Raw genomic sequence first — 18627 nt, 5'->3', positions numbered from 1 at the left:
AGTGACTTAGCAGCAGCAGCAGCAGCAGCATAGCTATTCCATCCCATTTGTTGTTGCTGTTCAGTCGCTCAGTCGTGTCCAACTCTTTGCGACCCCATGGACAGCAGCATGCCAGGCTTCCCTGTCCATCACCAACTCCCAGAGTTTGCTCATCATGCAGTCAGTGATGCCATCCAATCATCTCATTCTTTGTCACCCCCTTCTCCTCCTGCCATCAGTCCCAGCATCAGGGTCTTTCCCAATGAGTTGGCTCTTTGCATCAGGTGGCCTAAGATTGGAGCTTCAGCTCCAGCATCAGTCCCTCCAATTAATATTGGGTTGATTTCCTTTAGGATTGACTAGTTTGATCTTCGTGCAGTCCAAGGGACTCTCAAGAGTCTTCTCCAGCATCACAATCCAAAAGCATCAATTCAGCATCAATTCAATTCAAATAATGCCATAATTACTATGTGTTGCTTATTGTAGAACAGTACACTCTATTCACACTGATACAACTGTCCCATGGAATTCCTAGTATTATAAAAGAACCCACTGTCAAATCATATCTATGAAATTGGCTGACATAGTAAAGTGGGATTCTACTGATTTGCATACTGGTTGGCATGCATTAAAATGCCTTTCAAGAGGGTACACACTCAAAACTCTTTGCCTCTTAATATTCAGGAAAATTTGGCATTGAACTGAAATGTGCTTTGGTTGTCCTACAGTTGTGAAAACTCACTGACATCCTTGTATGATTTGTCATCTGGAAGTACTCTAGTTTGAAATGCAAGATTGCAAGTACTCTGAAGTCTGTTTTTAGATGAATCCAGGTTACTACAGCTGCACGGAATATGTTCCCTTGCTCTGTTTGGTCTCTACTCAAGCTGAGTTTTGTTTTCTTTCTGTGTGTGTGTTTAAGTCTTTTATTTGATGTGAACCATTTAAAAATTCTTTTGAATTTGTTACAATATTGCTTCTTCTTTTTCTTTTCTTTAATGTTTTTTGTCCACAAGGCATGTGGAATCTTAGCTCCCTGACCAGGGATCAAACCCACAGCCTCTGCATTGGAAAGCAGATTCTTAACCAGTGGACTGTGAGGAAATCCCTCAGACTGAGCTTTGGTATGATGCTTTCCCTGAATAAACAGGGAGGGTTTGAGTATACTTTGTGGATGTGTTCTAGCTACTACTTTTTGTTGTCATTTAGTCACTAAGTAACGTTCAACTCTTTTGTGATCCCATGGAATGCAGCCCACTAAGGCTCCTCCATCTGTGGGATTTCCCAGGCAAGAATACTGGAGTGGGTTGTCATTCCTTCTCCAGGGGATCTTCCTGACCCACGGGAATCTTCCTGACCCAGGGGATCTTCTCAACTTAGGGATCTCCAATGCAGGCAGATTCTTTACCACTGAGCTACCGTGATATAAAACTTATACTACTTCATAAAAGTTTGTTGCAAGATATGCTGCTGCTGCTGCTGCTAAATCACTTCAGTCGTGTCCAACTCTGTGCAACCCCATAGGCGGCAGCCCACCAGGCTCCCCATCCCTCAGATTCTCCAGGCAAAAACACTGGAGTGGATTGCCATTTCCTTCTCCAATCCATGAAAGTGAAAAGTGAAAGTGATGTCGCTCAGTCATGTCTGACTCTTAGCGACCGCATGGACTGCAGCCTGCCAGGCTCCTCCGTCCATGGATTTTCCAGGCAAGAGTACTGGCAAGAGTGGGGTATCATTGCCTTCTCCGGTTGGAAGATATACCTGGAGCAATAAGAGAGATGAAATACCAGGGAATCTAACAATAGTAACTGGGAGGTTTTGATGACCAAGAGTGACTTCATTTCTCTATCATTACTCTCTAATCTACCTTACTCTAACCCTAGGCATACAATATGAAATTAGTAGATCAGATATATGTAAAATTAATTCAAAATGTTTAATTTTATAGTTCAGTATAATGACTTTAAAAGCTGGGACTATAAGGCACAGGTATATCAATAAAATATATTTAATATTCAGTAAGATACTGTTTGGGCTTCCCTGGTGGCTCAGACAATGAAGAATCCGCCTCCAGTGTGGGAGACCTGGGTTCTATCCCTGGGCTGGGAAGATCCACTGGAGAAAGGAACGGCTACCCACTCCAGTATTCCTGCCTGGAGAATTCCATAGTCAGAGGAGCGTGGTGAGCTACAGTCCATGGGGTCTCAAAGAGTTGGACAGGATTGAGCGACTAGGCACACACACAAGGTACTGTTTACTTCTTGATGGCTCAGCAGTAAAGAATCCTCCTGCAGTGTAGGAGACAAAAGAGACACGGGTTCAGTCCCTGGGTGGGGAAGATCCTCTAGAGAAGGAAATGGCAACCCACTCCAGTATTCCTGCCTGGGAAATCCCATGGACAGAGGAGCCAGACGGGCTATAGTCCAGAGGATCGCAAAAGAGTTGAACATGACTGAGCCACAGAGCACAGAAGATACTGTTTTATTATCTTTGGAAAGATTCTAACAGATAAAAAAGAAAATACATACAGCATTCAGAGCTGAATACTTTAGAAAAGTCACTAGTTATATGAAACCAGTGGCATAATCACCTTGAGTAAGATTAGACTCTAATCTGAATTTTGGCTACAATAAGACTCAAACATTCCTTTTTGTGCTACCTAACCAGTGTTCTCTGTAAATTTTGAAGTCTGTGGGCTGTAAGAAGGGTGTCATTAGAGCTGTCAAAAGAATATTACAAAAAAAAAATACAAGACCCTCTGGTACTGAACATCTTCAAGTTGTATTCCTGGTTTAAATCTCTGGTCAATAAGTAATATTTGTTATCTAAGAAAGTTATCATATAAAAACGGTCCATGTGGAGACTCTCTTAAATTAATTGTAATGAATTTAAAGACTTATCCATAGGGAACTAAAGTACATAAAGATAAAAATTTAATATTGTAAAAGTTTATAATTATAATTTTTATAATAATTCTTAATTTTTCAAGTTGGGGAAGACTACATATTAATAACAAATCATCTTATAAGTGATTGCTCACATTTGTTAGACTTCCAAACAGAATAGGAATAGTTGTAAAGTAAGCTTAAACGTTTAAGATCTAGCTTCTTTAAGATGAAATATATATTTTAAAAACTAAATTTGACCTCTGAATAATCTTTTGTGTCTGAAAAAGTCATTCTGAATCCATCAAAATTCACTCCACCAGTAAGAAACTTCAAAGTTGATAAAATATTTTTTCATTACTATAATCTGCACCTTAGGTAATTTATGATAGCTATTGTCCATCACAGTGTGGGTTTTATTGTGCCTCTGTAGAGAAACAAGTTTTCACAAGCAATTGATCAATCAGACATCTTCACTGGATATGGTATGACCTATGAAAACTCATAATGCTAATGAAAAAGGAGATACTTTATCAATATGAAATAAAGTTACCCAATTTGCCTTATAAGTAGATGTCAAGTATTTTCAATAGCATCTTTGTTACCATAATTAAATTTGAAATTTTATATAAAACAGACTCAAATTTTTTTTATTTTACTCTTTGTTGAGTTGTATACATGAACATACTGTTCAGGATCAAATGTTTGTGAACTGCACAAGCCCAGGAAATATTTTTCATGTTGCAGTTTATACAAGCCATGGCACCTCAGATTTGCAGCTTGATCCATAGTCATGGAAACTTTTATATGGTAAAGTAAAAATGGTATATTCTTCAAGAAAAATTTAATAAAGTTACTGATTTAAATGTTATTTGCTTCATCTAGTTCATCTGGAATGTTAATTTGCCCATGTAGCACATCTTACTTATAAGCACAATATTTTTGATCTCCCATAGCATGCTGTTGTAGCTAGATACATTTTTCTCACAGCAAAGTGAATGTAGGATTATTTAATATTGCTTGGTAATGTTATGAAAGGCATTACAGGCATTGTAGTAATGCACATTACTCCCAAATCTTTCACCTCAATGTGCAGTCAGCCAAATTATATATTTATTAATTTTGTTAAGCTGGCCTCGTGAGTCAATAGAGTCCCTGTTAATTAAGTTTGCTGATGAAATGACTAGAAGCTTGGAGAATAGCTTTGGAATTAAAAATGAGTTTAACCACCTGGACGGGATTTATGCATTGGATGAGGATTGTACCAGATGACCTCTATGGTCTTTTTCCACTCTGGGATTGTACAAAAAAACTGTGGAATCAATATAACAAAATATATATGAGATGAATTCAATTCAACAAAGGTTAGATGGAATCAATTCATCATACATATGTGTATATATATATATATATATATATACACACACACACACACGTAGTATCAAAATCAGAAATAAATGGTAAGCACAGACATGACTTTGGATTTTAATAGAGAGACAGTCAAGATAAGGCTGATTTAATAATGATACTGAGATGTCTTGCTTTCTAAAACCTTTCTATAGATCACTTTTTAGTATGAGAGACTACCTGGGTGTTCAAACCTGTGGTCTCTACATCCTGTCTAGTCAACAAAATTATAACATCTTACAGTTAATGGAACTCCTGTAGCCAAATTAAATTTTGACCAAAACAATATGTGGACAAGTGACATCAATTTCAGGTCTTCCCAATAAGTGCATATTCATGCAATCCTACTTTCTCTCTCTTTTTTATTTTTTTCATCTTTAATTAACTGTCATGGAATGACTTCCAGGGCATTAGTAACCAAGAAAGTGCAAGTTGGAACCTCAGTGAGGTATCTCAATGAGATATCTTTATATACTGCCAGAATGGCTATGATTTTAAAATAACTTATAAAATAATAGTGGTAAGATTGTGAAAGAACAGAAATTCTTATACACTGATAATTATGGTATAAATTGAAAAAGAGTTTGATGCTACTGAAACTAATCACGTGTGTGTGATTATAAATATATACTATGATCTAACAATTCTCCTATGTATTTCCCCAACAGAAATGCACACATAGCTTGACCAAACAATTACATAGGGATGCTCAAAACAACTTTATTAATAATAAAATGAAAAAAAAATTATCTACAGTAGAATAGCTAAATTATACTATTTTCATACAATGGAATATGATAGAACCAAAAATGTCTTTAGTCAAAGTGGAATCATGTAATATTGAACAAAAACACCCCAAAACAAAGACCAACATATGTAATTAAGTTTATATTAAGTTCAAACATAGGAAAACAAATTAATATGTATATAAATAAGGTATATAATAATATGTATATAAACAATTATAAAAACTAATTAATAGGTATATAAACACACATTCAGTGTATTTGCGGGGTGGTGGGGAAATACTGAATTGTGAGGGATTGATAAAAGCCTCTGTAATACAGATAATGTGGTATTTCATTTGATTTTGGTTGTAATCCCACTGGTGCATTTATTTGTAAAAATTCATGGAGCTTTACCCTAAAATTTGTTCAATGTAATTTTTTTTTAATGTTTACAAAAAGTTATAGTCTAATGATTTTAGGTTCTGTGTGTTAGTGGCTCAGTCATGTCAGACTCTGCGGTCCTAATGTCTGTAGCCCTCAAGAATGCTGGAGAGGGTTGCCACACCTTTCTCTAGGGGAATCTTCGCAATCCAGGGGTTGAACCCCGGTCTCCTGGATTGTAGGTAGATTCTTTACTGTCTGAGCCACCAGGGAAGCCCAAGAATACTGAATTGGGTAGCCTATCCTTTCCCCCAGGGAACTTCCTGACCCAGGAATCAAACTGGGGTTTCCTGCACTGCAGGCAAATGCTTTACCATCTGAGCTACTAGGGAGGCCCGATTTTAGGTTTATTATGCCAAATATACATCTGAAATATTAAAACAGTAGAAATTTTATGCAGTTTCCTTTCTCAAAGGAGATTCAGTGATTTAAATGCAATCATGCCCAGAGGCAAGTTGGGAGATTAAATGCCCTTTCTGGGTCCCTGTCAGCCCCAGGATCCTAAGATATTTCATACAATGTGTTGTGTGTGTGTGTGTTTTAACCCTTGATCTGTTTCTCTAATACTGAACTGTCCAGGGCTGAATTTAAGACCCTAGGGGGTTTCTCACAAGGGCAGCATAAGGAGAGAGCCTGTCACCTCCCTAACAGATAACATGATGGGAGTTGTATCCAGTGGGAAAACTCAACGGCACTTTGTGCAGTCCTGCGTCAGTTGGATGGATAATGCAAGGTCATATACAATTTTCTCTCTGCTCTCACCTCTGGATATTTTAACATTATTTCTTCACAGGTTTTCCTTCTTGTTGTATGCTTTGCACTAGATTTATTCTTCCCCTCAGAGGTACTAAATTGACTTTCCTTTTGTCAACTTTGGAACAATTTTTTTGAACATTCTAAGTCTGTGAATACCATATGGAATGAAGAATACTAGTGATTTCAGAAATTCTGTGGAAAAAAAATAATCAGTGGATTATTTTTTCATTATGTAAACATGGAGACTAATTGATCAAATATGTTATTTTGCTTTTAAACACATATTAGTGTCATGAGGATGCAATAATCAAAGAGAGAAAGCCGTAAAAAGAGATGGGGAAAAATATGCAAAATGTACTTATCATGACTACAGAGATTTGAGGTTTCACTTATTAAATTTTCTCTTATGGTAATTATAACATTTCCTATCAATGCTACTTGTAAAACCCTTGAATGACTCAACTTCAAATATTTTTAAATTAACTAATTCACACTAAAGAGCATGGAAATGTGAATAAAATTTTAATGCTAAAATACTGAAACTTGCAAATAAAGTTTAATACTAATTTCCTTCTAGTTTATGAAATGCAGTACATATATTTTGCTTTGGCATTGTTGAATATCCAAAAAAAAAAAACAATGAAGAATTAGTTAACTTCCTCTCAACACAGACATTTTAGGAATATTTTTAGTTTGAGAATTCAGTGGGTACTAGAAGCCTAGTATTTCTGGAAGTTTCCCAAGTAAAACATTTACTCTGGAGAATAAAATCCCAGATTTGAAGATATCTACACTGATTGACACTACAGTATTTGTTCCCAGGCTTTTAAGGCTCTCCAAAGGCTGTAATTTCAGGACACTCATTCAAACTTTGTGTCACTGAATTGTTTGGGGCAACTACAGAAACACAGCATTCCACTGGCACTGTGCATCTGTGTACATAGCATCTCTAAATGCAGCTAATGGAATCTCAGCAGGAAACCAGAAAAGACTTTTCCAAACTCATTACATTTGCAGGTTACTCTAGTTGAAAAATTGATTTTGCACTGGAAGGTAAAAACCTAACTTCACAATGTCATCAATCATTAGGAAAACGCAACTGAGGCCTGAATGTAAAACTTAGCTGTTCACAATTCATAGAAAATCATTATGTCATTCAAATATAACTAAAATGTCAATATAATTTGAAATAAAACTTATAGAAATGCATACAGAAAATTAGTATTAAAAATACAGTGTCAATTGCTAGATATTCTAGTCCATGGAAAATTTGTAAGAGGGTGTATAGTAATGAGGATTAGTTTTCAATCAAGGAGAACCTGCTTCTTCATAGGATTAATATCAGAGCAAAGACTCTGAAATTATGCCATCATATCAGCATGTCTAACAGACAAATGAGTAAGTTTCACTTATTCATTCATTCAGTGATTCATTTAACTTTTGTTTTAGATTTAGCTGTGTAAATTTTTCCATAAAAATACAGTAGATTTTATAAACCTCATGTTTCTAAAAGTAGAGAACCCAGAAAATAGTTGTAAACACCCAAGGATTTTGTAGACCACTGATTGAAAAACACTGGTCTGGTTGATTTAAGATAAATAATGATATCCTCTTAAAGAGTTTTGAGAATGTAGACTCTATAACCATGTCCAGAACCCTGTTGTCGCCTGCCAATCACACAGCTACCATTTACGTCAGATAAGAATTTTTCATTAATGCTTCCTGCCATATTTATAGACCCGGTGTCTTGGACATCTTAGACTTTAAAGTTATACCTCACCTGTGGGAGGCAGCCTCTAAGATGGGGCCAACATCCTGCTTCCTGATATTCCTGCACTCTAACCCTTGTGTGTGGTTAGACTTATTTACTGACTTCTAACTAGTAAAATACAGCAAGAGTAACAAGAATTTCATTTCTGAGATTAGGCTGTAAAAAGGACAGTGGCCTCCACCTTGGGTAACGCTTCTTTTTGGTTCTTTCACTCATTTGCCCACAATGTGTTATACTATGGCAAGCTATACTATGGCGAGAACCACGAGGCAAGGGAATAAAGAAGTTCTCTGGCTGGCAAATGTTAAGGAACTAAATTCTGCCACCTGAAATGAGAAAAGTCTTGGCTAACAAGCCATCAAACAATTGACTTCTGTGGGAAACTTGATCCTATCAACCACCACATTGCTGCTACTGCTAAGTCGCTTCAGTCGTGTCCGACTCTGTGAGACCCCATAGACGGCAGCCCACCAGGCTCCCCCGTCCCTGGGATTCTCCAGGCAAGAACACTGGAGTGGGTTGCCATTGCCTTCTCCAGTATCAACAACCACACTACTGAGCTTCAAAACAAAAAATAAAAAACCTTTGCCCACTTGAGCCTCCAGATGAGGCCACGAATGACAGCTTGACTGAAACGTCAGGAGAGAACTAAACGTACAGGCGCCCAACTAGGTTGAGCTCAGAAAATAAATCCAGAGGCACTGTAAGATAATAAATGTTTGCTGTTTTATGCCACAAAGGCTTGAGGCAATTCTTCACACAGCAATATATAGTGAAATTCTTTTTTATATCCATAGCAAAGTGCAATTAATGTGTTTTATTACATCTTATAATTGGCTGAATTTTAATATGCCTAGAAAACATTCATTGTTAAATTTGGGGTATGAGTATACTGGAGTTTATGACAATCTTTACCTTTGTATATTTAAAAAAACATACATAAAAGTTCTTAAAATGCTATATATCATTAGAGAGAATCCACATTTCCCCTTCCCCCTTTTTCCTCAGATGAAACATCATTTCCTCTTACATTTTCTCAAAGGAATTGTTCCTCAACTTCTTAGTTATTTTTTTCCATGTATTTCAGGGCAGGGGTCTCAAACGCCTAGGATCTAATGCCTGATATGAGGTGGAACTATATATAATAATAATAGAAATAGGGTACACAATACATGTTATGTGCTTGAATTATCCCAAAACCAACCACCCCCATGGTCCCTGGAGAAATGTCTTCCACAAAATGGATTCTTGGTGCCAGAAAAGTTGGGGACCACTGGTTTAAAGCATATTGAAATAATTAGATACATCAGCCCAAGAGCAACATAGCATCAAACAACAGCAAAAGCCTTAATAGATTTTTATTAAATGTAGGATTTGTAGGGATGATTTCTAGATCAGAAATCTATGTAGTAAGTATTAACCTTAAAATTAAGCCAGTGTTAGTGTTAGTCACTCAGTCATGTCCAACTCTTTGCAACCCAATGGACTGTAGTCCACCAGGCTTCTCTGTCCATGGAATTTTCCAGGCAAGAATACTGGCATGGGTAGCCATTCCCTTCTCCAGGGGATCTTCCCTACCCAGTGATCAAACATGGGTCTCCTGCATTTCAGGTAGATTCTTTACCATCTGAACCACCAGGAAAGACAATAATTAAGCAAACCTGAGTTTGAAACCACATAAGAACTGGTAATATTACTTACCCTCTTTTTTTTTTTTTTAATCCTTAAAACTGATTTAACAAAACTTGTCCCATTGGCCTATGATAAAGGGCATTCATGTAATACTAGCTAACATTTGGTGACTACTTATTATGTATTAGAAAATTTTCTTCTAGTATTTTTAAAATCTCATATAAACCATAAGAGAACCAATGAGACAGAGACTATTTTTTTTCTCCTATATATCAAACAGGGAAACTGGGCAGCAAGATATTAAGTAACTGCCAAGGACAAACAGATAGTAAGTGATAAATCTTGGAGTTGAACTCTTTAAGACTGTAATCACTGAGCTATTCTATAAATGAGGTAATAAGTGTTATATACCTAAAGTAGCATCTAGCACAGCTTAATTTATACCAGCTTAATTTCTTTCTCTTCATCATCCTCAAGCAAAGACAGACTTGAGAGAGAGAGAGTTAACTATCTGTATTTCTCAGATTTCTGCTGACATATGCTTTATTAGTAGCATCAAATCTCCATGGCTTAAAGCAACAATTTATTTCATGCTTACAGCTCTATAGATGAGCTGGAAAGCTCTATTTCAGATTTAAGATTAGGGTTGGGACCATGTATTTCTCATTCTAGTCTATCAAATACCCAGAGTGAGTGCTTATCATTTATGGGTAGAAGAATCTCCAAGAAGGATGAGAGAAACTAATTAATGTTCCTTGTGGCTTCACCTCAGAGTCCATACATTCTCACGGAACCATCATCTCACTGCCAAAGGAAGTCAGATGGCCAATCCAAAATCAATGGGCAAGCAAGAACATTAAGATTACCAAGAATCACAACAGGGATGGGGAAGAGATAAACAATAATAAGGCATTTATGGAAATGTTATCAAGTAAACACTGAATAAGTAGTTGGAATATTTATACTCTACAATTTTATCATAATTTATAAAATCACCTAAATTTGTCATACTTTAAATCTACAATTTAAAAATTGCTTCCTAGTTAATTAGTCATCCACTGCTTAATGTGTCTATTGGCACAAGCCATCTTTTTATTATTTTTTTAAACCCATCCTTTTCAAAATAAGGAAACCATGGATCTTTAGTCATTCTCTGGAAACTCTTTATTCCATAATTCCTCATCGTAATGCCTAACAGTTCTAAATTACAGAAATTACTTTGTAAAATAAGTCTTTCATCACTGTACATTGAAATGCATAATGTTCTTCAGGTACTCTGAGTGAACGCTTTCACAATTTTAGTTTGATTTACTTGGGTAGAATATGACTGATACTTATTTTAACCAACTCCCTATATCTGACTTCTTTAGAATCAGAACTTAAGGAGCATCCAAAGTCTTGGTGTTCCAATTAAACCCTATGGTTTGTTATCCCTCCTTCAATATCAAGGACACAGAATTGCCACTTTTGTCTTTATCCAGGGATATCCCTCTTAGTGTTTCTACTTTACTCATTGTTTTGTTTGTTTTACAATGAATGGTTTAAATGTCTGTACCCCTCAGTTACACTGTAAATTCCTTCAGAGAAGGGAATGAATCTTATTTATCTTGGTATCATTTGCAGTTGTTGCAGTGCTTAAAACATATTAGGTACCCAAAGGTTGGTTGGTTGGTTAGTCATTAAGTCATGTACTCCTCTTTTATGACCCCATGGACTGTAGCTCACCAGGCTCCTCAGTCCAAGGGATTTCCGAGGCAAGAATAATGGAGTGGGTTGCCATTGCCTTCTCCATGGTATCTTTCTGACTCAGGGATCAAACCCAATACATGCATATTAAATAAAGATTGACTGAGTAAAAATAAATGACATAATTTTTAAATAGCCTCCCCCTCAAAGTTATAGTTGAAAGTTCTACTTTGAAAATAACAGTTGAGTAAGAAATATCTCAATTAGTTCACTTTCTATAGAAAATACATAGCTTGAATTATTAGCAAGTAAGATGAAAAAAGACCATCATTTGTGAAACCAGCAGGCAATGCACGCTGCACTCCCAATGATAAAATTAAGGAAATTCAAACATAATTAGCATGAGCCTCTACCAGCTCTAAGCTCAGAGAACAAAGGAAGGAAAACTATGCAGAGTATCACATGCACCAGCCATGCCCTAGGGCTCACAGCAGCATTTCTGCTTAGATGGAAAATAAAATCTGAAGAGGCATTACTGAGATGAAATTATTATTGTAGAAAAAGACCATCAAAAGTTGTCGAAGCTCCTGCCCCATCAGTTCAGTTCAGTTCAGTCTCTCAGTCATTTCCGACTCTTTGGGACCCCATGAACCGCAGCACGCCAGACCTCTCTGTCCATCACCAACTCCCAGAGTTCACTCAGACTCATATCCATCGAGTCCGTGATGCCATCCAGCCATCTCATCCTCTGTCGTCCCCTTCTCCTCCTGCCCCCAATCCCTCCCAACATCAGAGTCTTTTCCAATGAGTCAACTCTTCACATGAGGTGGCCAAAGTACTGGAGTTTCAGCTTTAGCATCATTCCTTCCAAAGAAATCCCAGGGATGATCTCCTTCAGAATGGACTGGTTGGATCTCCTTGCAGTCCAAGGGACTCTCAAGAGTCTTCTCCAACACCACAGTTCAAAAGCATCAATTCTTCTGCGCTCAGGTTTATAGTCCAACTCTCACATCCATACATGACCACTGGAGAAACCATAGCCTTGACTAGAAGGACCTTTGTTGGCAAAGTAATGTCTCTGCTTTTTAATATGCTGTCTAGGTTGGTCATAACTTTCCCTCCAAGGAGTAAGCGTCTTTTAATTTCATGGCTGCAATCACCATCTGCAGTGATTTTGGAGCCCAGAAAAATAAAGTCATCCTCTGTTTCCACTATTTCCCCATCTATTTGCCATGAAGTGATGGGACCAGATACCATGATCTTAGCTTTCTGAATGTTGAGCTTCAACCCAACTTTTTCACTCTCATCTTTCACCTTCATCAAGAGGCTCTTTAGTTCCTCTTCACTTTCTGCCATAAGGGTGGTGTCATTTGCATATCTGAGGTTATTGATATTTCTCCCAGCAATCTTGATTCCAGCTTGTGCTTTGTCCAGCCCAGCATTTCTCATGATGTACTCAGTATATAAGTTAAATAAGCAGGGTGACAATATACAGCCTTGACGTACTCCTTTTCCTATTTGGAACCAGTCTGTTGTTCCATGTCCAGTTCTAACTGTTACTTCCTGACCTGCATACAGGTCTCTCAAGAGGCAGGTCAGGTGGTCTGGTATTCCCATCTCTTGAAGAATTTTCCACAATTTATTGTGATCCACACAGTCAAAGGGTTTGGCATAGTCATTTTAGTGAATACCAAAATATTTCCTAGAAATTCCATTGAATGTTTACACCAATGTTTATTTCTTCAATACATGTTTACTGAGTGCCTATTTGTGCCATGTATCATCTTATATGAAAGGCAGAAATAGAGGACAGTATAAAGTCCAGGCAAGGGGATGTAGAATGATATCTAACATAAGAAGAAGACATTTTAGTACACTCATTTCTATGAGAACATTGAAGAACTTTCAACCTGGGCATGAGAATTAGGGATAGCTTCCTGTGGAAGAAGTAATTTCTAATCTGAGAACAGTAGAATGAATGACAACCAGAAAATGAAGAACTTTCTAGAAGAAATAAAACCTGGGCTCAATTTATTTTTTTTATAAGCTATGTTGTGGAGCTTGTACTGGAGAACTTGAGAACCACTGCTATATGAACATCCTTCCTTTTGGTAAAGAGCTCCCCAAAGAAGGCATACAGAGGGCTTCTCTCATGGTTCAGTGGTGAAGAATGCACCTGCCAATACAGGAGACCTGGGCTTGATCTCTGATCCAGGAAGATCCCACATGCTGAGGAACAACTAAGCTCATGTTCCACAGCCCTTGAGCCCCTGCTCTAGAGCCCAGGAGCCCCAGCTACTGATCCCAGGTGCCACAATTACTGAAGCCCATGTACCCTTGAGCCTGTGTCCCACGGCAAGAGAACCCGCCACGGTCAGAAACCCATGCACCTCAACTAGAGAGTAGCCCTCTCTCTCTGCAACCAGAGAAAAGCCTGCACAGCAGTGAAGACCCAGTACAACTAAAACTTAATAACTACTTTAAAAAATACAGCTCCAAGGATGTTCTAGAAAAGAATTTTTCTTTTTTAAAGGGAACACAGACAGACATTTCCTCTCTAAAACTCTGGGGATTTAAGATTCTACAAGGGATCAAAACTTAGTCAACCAGAGCAGACTGTGCCTGTGACATAATCCTGGCTGTATTTTGCCTTTCTTTTGTTCTATTTTCTGAGCATGGATTGTATACAGTTTCCAATATCCTCACAAAATTCCATTTCTGTGTAAGGTAGCCCAAGTTGATTGTTTTATTTACAATCAAATTCGCTGATAATTTAATTAATTCCTTATTGCCAAATTCAGACTTAAGTTGAAGAAATTAGGGCAAACCACTAGACTATTCAGGTACGACCTAAATAAAAGCTCTTATGATTATACAGTGGAAGTTAGAAATAGCTTTAAGGGAATAGATCTGAAGATAGAGTGCCTGATGAATTATGGACAGAGATTCGTGACATTGTACAGGAGACAGGGATCAATGATCCCTATGGAAAAGAAATGCAAAAAAGCAAAATGGTTGTCTAGGGAGGCCTTACAAATAGCTGGGAAAAGAAGAGAAGTGAAAAGCAAAGGAGAAAAGGAAAGATATAAGCATCTGAATGCAGAGTTCCAAAGAATAGGAAGGAGAGATAAGAAAGCCTTCCTCAGTGATCAGTGTAAAGAAATAGAGGAAAACAACAGAATGGGAAAGACTAGAGATCTCTTCAAGAAAATGAGAGATACCAAGGAAACATTTCATGCAAAGATGGGCTTGATAAAGGACAGAAATGGTATGGACCTAACAGAAGCAGAAGATATTAAGAAGAGGTGGCAAGAATACACAGGAGAACTGTACAAAAAAGATCTTCATGACTGAGATAATCATGATGGTGTGATCACTCACCTAGGGCCAGACATCTTGGGATGTGAGGTCAAGTGGGCCTTAGACAGCATCACTATGAACAAAACTAGTGGTGGTGATGGAATTAAAGTTGAGCTCTTTCAAATCCTGAAAGATGATGCTGTGTAAGTGCTGCACTCACTATGCCAGCAAATTTGGAAAACTCAGCAGTGGCCACAGGACTGGAAAAGGTCAGTTTTCATTCCAATCTCAAAGAAAAGCAATGCCAAAGAGTGCTCAAACTACCGCAAATTGCACTCATCTCACACACTAGTAAAGTAATGCTCAAAATTCTCCAAGCCTGGCTTTAGCAATACGTGAACCATGAACTTCCAGATGTTCAAGCTGCTTTTAGAAAAGGCAGAGGAACCAGAGGTCAAATTGCCAACATCCGCTGAATCATGGAAAAACCAAGAGAGTTCCAGAAAAACATCTATTTCTGCTTTATTGACTATGCCAAAGCCTTTGACTGTGTGGATCACAATAAACTGTGGAAAATTCTGAAAGAGATGGGCACAACAGACCACCTGACCTGCCTCTTGAGAAACCAGTATGCAGGTCAGGAAGCAACAGTTAGAATGGACATGGAAAAACAGACTAGTTCCAAATAGGAAAAGGAGTATGTCAAGGCTGTATATTGTCACCCTGCTTATTTAACTTATATGCAGAGAACATCATGAGAAACGCTGGGCTGGAAGAAGCACAAGCTGGAATCAAGATTGCCAGGAGAAATATCAATAATCTCAGATATGCAGATGACACCACCCTCATGATAGAAAGTGAAGAGGAAAGTTAAAGAGGAGAGTGAAAAAGTTGGCCTCACGCTCAACATTCAGAAAACGAAGATCACGGCATCTGGTCCCATCACTTCATGGGAAATAGATGGGGAAATTGTGTCAACTTTATTTTTGGGGGCTTCAAAATCACTGCAGATGGTGATTGCAGCTGTGAAATTAAAAGACACTTACTCCTTGGAAGGAAAGTCATGACCAAACTAGATAGCATATTCAAAAGTAGAGACATTACTTTGCCAGCAAAGGTCCATCTAGTCAAGGCTTTGGTTTTTCCAGTGGTCATGTATGGATGTGAGAGTTGGACTGTGAAGAGAGCTGAGTGCCGAAGAATTGATGCTTTTGAACTGTGGTGTTGGAGAAGACTCTTGAGAGTCCCTTGGACTGCAAGGAGATCCAACCAGTCCATTCTAAAGGACATCAGTCCTGGGATTTCTTTGGAAGGACTGATGCTAAAGCTGAAACTCCAGTACTTCGGCCACCTCACGCGAAGAGTTGGCTCATTGGAAAAGACTCTGATGCTGGGAGGGACTGGGGGCAGGAGGAGAAGGGGACGCCAGAGGATGAGATTGCTGGATGCCATCAATTACTCGATTCTTACAGCAGCAGTGGAACAGTTAGAATTTGAATAAGTAAAAGCCTACCTCTTTACCAACTGAGCCGCCAGGGTAGCCTAAAACCCTACTTCAAAGTGGCTTAAACTGTGCAGGACTTCTGTTGGAGTTCAGAGGTAGATTGTTGATTTAATCCAGTAGCTAAGATTAACTCTCCCTGAATCATGCTCAACTCTTTCATCATATTTGGGTGCCGTTTCTTATTAGGATAATATGAATGAGGTAGAGCAGTTTGGGGCAACACGTCTGTGCTCGAAAGTGCTCAGAAGGAAGAAATGACTTCTTTTTGTAGCTGTTTCTTAAGGGAAAGAACACATTTTCCAAAAGCTCCAGAAAGCCCGTGCCCCTTTATCATGGGTTATATATCAGAGCATGTGTCTATAGGGGAGCAAAATTTGCCACCCCAAAATATCTCTTTGGAATGGTGATTATTTCCAGATGAAAACAGTCAAGCCCCAGAAGACTGAGGGAGTAACTCTGACCATCTAACTGCCTAAAGGATATAGAGGCCTTAGTCCACGATGGAAATTGTCACCATAGAATCACTGTCATATAAGTTAGGTGTGTAAACACGGAGGAACCCAGCAGTCTGCTGTTGAAAATTCTTCACTGTGTCCTGTTGTCTCTGCTTGGTCCAGCAAACATTTTTCTACCAAACATTTTGCTTTTCCATTGCCTTCTACCCCTTTGAGTTCCTAAACGACTACCTTCAACATTCCCTTTTGTCCTTAGCTGAAGATGGTATTTAAGGGAAGGATTCAACCATCTTGATGAGTTACTAAGCTTTTCTGAATCTCTCCCATAGATACATGTTATTAAACTTTTGTGTGGTTTTCTATTAATCTGTCTCACATCAGTTTAATACTTAGGCTAGCCAGAAGAACCTAGAAGACTGCTCGAAATTTCTCCCTCCGCAATATGTCCATTCCTGAAATAATTATTGTGGCTGGGTGAGTTGCATGTGTCACAAGCTTAGACGTGAGTTTTTCTAGCAAGATTGATAAAGTATGTAATAGTAAAAAGAAAACAAAAGAAGCATACAAATAGTATTTCTTACAGGGGCAATATGGTGATAGTACATTAGAGAATGATTTTTGATAAGAGAATATTATAAACCACTTTATGCCAATGTATATAAAAATATAGATGAGCAATCGTGTGTAAAGAATACATTACAGGGGCTTCCCTGGTGGCTCAGTGGGAGGGATCCAGCTGCCAGTGCAGGAGACTTGGTTTTGATTCCTGATTAGAGCAGATTCCATGTACTTAGGAGCAACTATGCTGGTTCACCACAGCTACTAACCCTGTGCTCTAGATCCTGGGAGCCCCAACTACTGCGCCCATATGCTGCAGTGACTGAAGCCCACAAGCCCTGGAGACCGTGTTCTGCAGCAAGAGAAGCCACTGCAATGAGAAGCCTACTCACTGAAACCAGAGAGCAGCCCCTGCTAACTGCAGCTAGATAAAGCCCCACACAGCAATGAAGCCCCAGCACAGCCAAAAGTAAATTTTAAAATATACAAATAAATAAAAGAATACATTACAAAACTTGATTTAATAAGTAGAAAAGCTGAATAAATCAGTAGACATTAAAATTTAATCATGTGAAAAAAAAACTTTGTCTAAAATTGTTATTCAATCCAGATCATTGCAGAGTCAAGTTTTACCAGACCTTAAGTATAAGTAATTTCTATATTACTAAAATATTTTAGACTTTAAAAATATATATAAAAAACAATCTTAATCATTTTGTGTATCTAATATAACATATATGGAAATTAGGCAATGGCATAAAAATTAAAGTTCATTTTTAGAGATACATGAAGAAAGTAAAAGAAAACACGGAAATCAAATTCAACCTAATAGAGTATTTAAAAATACCAAGAAATGTTTTTATTCTGGAATGCAAGATTGATACATTTTAAAAATTAGCATGCAAAAAATATTCACAAAATAGTTGTTATTTACACAGAAAAGACAATCCTAGACATTTCTCAGTCTAATAAAGAGTTTAATAAATCTGTCAAATATGAAAAAAAATACTAAAATCATTAGAATTTTTAGAAACAAGCAATAGCAAATTAGAAAATTCTTATGTAAAGTGTAGACATTCGCAAAGCAAAGAAAATTATCTTAGTACCCATTAGGAGTAAGCCTAATAAAAATTGTGTGAGGCCTGCAAAGAAAAAAATACAAAATATTAAAGAACACAAAAGATGAATAAGTGAGGAAATACATTATATTCCTATTTAGACAGAAAGCAAAACTTTTAACATGTCAGTATTGGCCAATTTTGTATGGTAGGCACTTGATATTTTTATGGTACTTAGTGTATCTTGTCTTTTTATTCATTTATTTATTTACTTTTCAAAACAAGGACAAATCAGTATAAGAAACTTTATATCTCCACAAAGAAAAATATATTTTACTTCATAAAAAATGGCAGAAATTTCCTACTAAGGCTACTTTAGAAGTAAAATTTGACAGAATTATTATATTCCTTGAACCAAGACAAATATGTTTAATGTGGGGTGTCTGCCTAAAAATATTTGCTGATTG

The sequence above is a fragment of the Bos grunniens genome, chromosome 5, assembly GCF_055505025.1.
Source record: "Bos grunniens cultivar Pamir isolate PY7600 chromosome 5, Bosgru_T2T1.0, whole genome shotgun sequence".
NCBI classification, from domain to species: Eukaryota; Metazoa; Chordata; class Mammalia; order Artiodactyla; family Bovidae; genus Bos; species Bos grunniens.
This window is presented reverse-complemented; position numbering follows the sequence as displayed.